We start from the raw sequence: 3,421 nt of genomic DNA on the forward strand, positions 1-3,421 counted from the left end.
TGTGTGTGTGTGTGTGTGTGTGTGACTATATAAACTTAGCTAATGTGTGGATAAACACACACAAATGTTCATTGTTTTTATATCTAAACATCCGGAGGCAGGAAGTTCATACGGAAAGAGCTAATTCTGAGTTTGACATTGAAAAGCAGTTGTTCACAAGCCCACTGCCCACAGCCAATGAGAAAGATTTTTCTTTTTTCAAGAGTAAAAAACACAAGCCCAACCCTTGGTGTCTTGACTGAAGACCAGAGGACCCAGAGGGGAAACGCTGTCATCTTACAAACTGCATGTCAGAATGTTTTTTCAATCACAAAATCTGCCTCTGATTTTAAAAAGGTGAAAATGTGAGGTAAGCTAATTTTCTGTGTAAACATTCACGGACAACACCATAAAATAGCAAAGGGTGGCGGTGGTGGCTATATTCCGTGGAGCTAGTTCTGACTCATAGAGACCCTGTACAGGATTTCCGAGGCTGTAAATCTTTACAGAAGCATGACGCCTCATCTTTCTCCCACGAAACAGCTGGAACTTTCCAACTGTTGACATTGTGGTTCGCAGCCCCATTCGTAACCACTACACTACCAGAGCTCCTTTGGAAACCTTATACAGGGTTGCTATGGGTCGGAATCGACTCAACAGCACTTAACAACATAGAGTTTCCAAGAAGCAATTTGTGGGTTTGAACTGCCGATCTTGTGGTTCACATCCAGTGCTAATTCTACAGCACCAAACCAGTTGTTGTTAAATGCTGTACAGTGGGACCTTTGTTGTTATTATTAACTGCTTTCGAGTCAATTCTGTTTCCAAGCGGCTAGTGAGTTTGAACCACTGACCTTTTAGTCCAGTGCTTATCCTACAGCGCCACACCAGGACCTTTGAACTTTGAATAAAAACCAGACTTGGAGTTGGTTCCTTCGGGTTCAATGTCCTGCTGATAACTTGCATATCCCTCCCAGATACAAGTAATCAGAATCTGCATTTTAACAGGCTTCCTGGGGTGATATCAGCCCAAGAAATCCCGGGGGATCTTGTTAAAATGTAAGATGACCCTTTTGGAAAAAGCCCTTCTTTTTCTCTTTGCTTCCCAGTGTCTCTCCTTAGCATTCCTTTTTCCTTTGATTAAAACCAAGAACTTTCTTCATAATTATACCCTAACAGAAAACTTGCAACACAATTGCGTGGACGTGGCATAGTAAGTACTCCTAAAAAAAAAAAAAACAAGGAAAAAAAAAAACAACCTTGAACCTATACTTTACTTTATCATTGTTGATCTTAGCAACGCACAAAGGACTTTCGCAGCTGTGTTATTTTTAAGTGTTTTGTGAGTGAGCTGTTCAAATCAAAACACAGAAATTGCTCAGGTTGTAGACTGTAAAGAAATAAAAATTAAAATGCACCAGGGTCTTTGTGGGTGGCTATTTTTATGTGATTAAACACCTAGACGTTTGCACGAAAGTTCTTCTTATTTGGAAAGATCTTGGAAATGAATCATTTAACTTCAAGAGTGGCTGGAAAAGTAGTGTTTGCTACAGCATGAATCCGCTGTGCTCCGTAATAGCCAGAAGAGAAGAAAAGTTGGCATAAAATCCTGAGGGACTCTGCTTATATAATTCAAGTTAAGCAGTTGACCACAAGGTCGGTTTGAACTGCTAGGTCGGAGGTTCAAACTCACCAGTGGCCTCTCGGAAACCCTGTACAGGGTCACTGCGGGTGCACCATAACAACCGCACTTTGTTTATACACTGTTGCTGTGGTCAGCAGGTATTTTCTGTCTTTCTCTTTTTTTTCATAAGACAGAAACCAGAAGAAACAACACAAAAGACAACAGATATTTAAGGTCTAAGAAGCAGGTTTTGTTGTTTTTTAAGTTTTTATTGTGATTTCAGGGAACGTTTCCAGGACAGATCATCAGTTTTACATTCAACAAATCATATACTTTGTTCCATTACAATGATTATAATCCCCTCCATGTACCATCCTAAGTAACAGTTTTAAAGAAAGATTTTGAAAGCAGCTGATTTCTTATTTGGTGGAAAGAAAACCTTTTTTAAACCCATGGCTTACAGGTTGATTCCATCCCTTAGCAGTCCTGCCCTATAAAGTTCCCAAGGCTGTCCTCACAGAAACACACTATCGCATCTTTCTTCCTCCGACTTGCAACTGGTGGGTTTGAACCGCCAACCTTTTGCTTAGGAGCCTAATGCCTAACCCATTGTGCCACTAGAGCTCCTCCACTGGGGAATGAGCCAGCAAATGCCCCCACCGTTTGAGGAGAAACGCCAGGAAATTCCACTCCCCTCAACGTTGAATGGCTCTTTGTTCCCCTGTTCTTTCGGGTTGGAATTCGTCTGAGAGCGTCCCCCTTGGAAAGGAAGAAGCAAAAGGCCCTCGCCCTTCAACCTGGGAGGGATCCGAGGACTGACGGCCGCCCCCAGTCCTGTCCCTCCCCGGGACAACCTAACTTGACGCCTCTGTAATTTGCGCTGAGGTTTCCTGAGGGTGTCCTTACGCACATGCGTGGACCAGATTGCCAGCTTGGCTTTTGCTTAAAGGCCCAGTAAGCTCGTCTTGGGACCAAAAAAAGTTATCCTGCGGGAACCCTGGTTGGCCACGCTCCATCCCCCTGACTTCTGCACCCAGGTAATCCACCTTCCCGGGGCTGCTCCCACAACCAGCAGCCTCGGTGCCAACACATCCCTCTGGACTTGCCTCTGGCTGACCCTGGTTACAAACTGGTCTTCTCTAATACAAATGCAAGTCTGTATGTCTGCGTATGGAATCCTGGTGTGGCGCTGTGGGATAATGTACTGGACTGCAAGGTCGGTTTGAATCATAAGGTTGTCAGTTCAAACTCACTAGCCGCTCCTTGGAAACCCTATACAGGGTCGCAATGAGTCGGAACTGACTCTACTGCACTTAACAACAACAATGTATATCTATGGAGCCCTGCTATGCTCACTGTATGGATAACCTAACCAAGCTAAGCAACCAACCGTTTGGCAGTTCAAACCCAACAGCCATGCCTCAGAAACCCTGTATCAGGGTCCCTGTGAGTTGGAACCTACTAGACAGCAATTAACAACAAATACACCTAACTGAATGTATACCTCTATATACAAGTATACGCGTATCTGTTGTTAAGTGTTGTCGCGGCAGTTTGGACCCTTAGCGACCTGAGTTTTAGTGGAGTGCTTACCCTATAGTTTATACATATATGATGTTGTTGTTGTTGTTATGTGCCGTGGAGTTGATTCTGACCCATAGCGACCCTGCACATGGGTTTCCGAGGCTGTAAATCTTTACGGGAATAGAAAGCCTCATCTTTCTCCTGCGTAACAGCTGGTAGTTTCGAACTGCCGACCTTGAGGTTCGCAGCCCAATTCGTAATCACTTAGCTACCAGAACTCCTTATATACATATA

The sequence above is a fragment of the Chrysochloris asiatica genome, unplaced genomic scaffold (genome assembly GCF_000296735.1).
Source record: "Chrysochloris asiatica unplaced genomic scaffold, ChrAsi1.0 scaffold00446, whole genome shotgun sequence".
NCBI lineage: Eukaryota > Metazoa > Chordata > Mammalia > Afrosoricida > Chrysochloridae > Chrysochloris > Chrysochloris asiatica.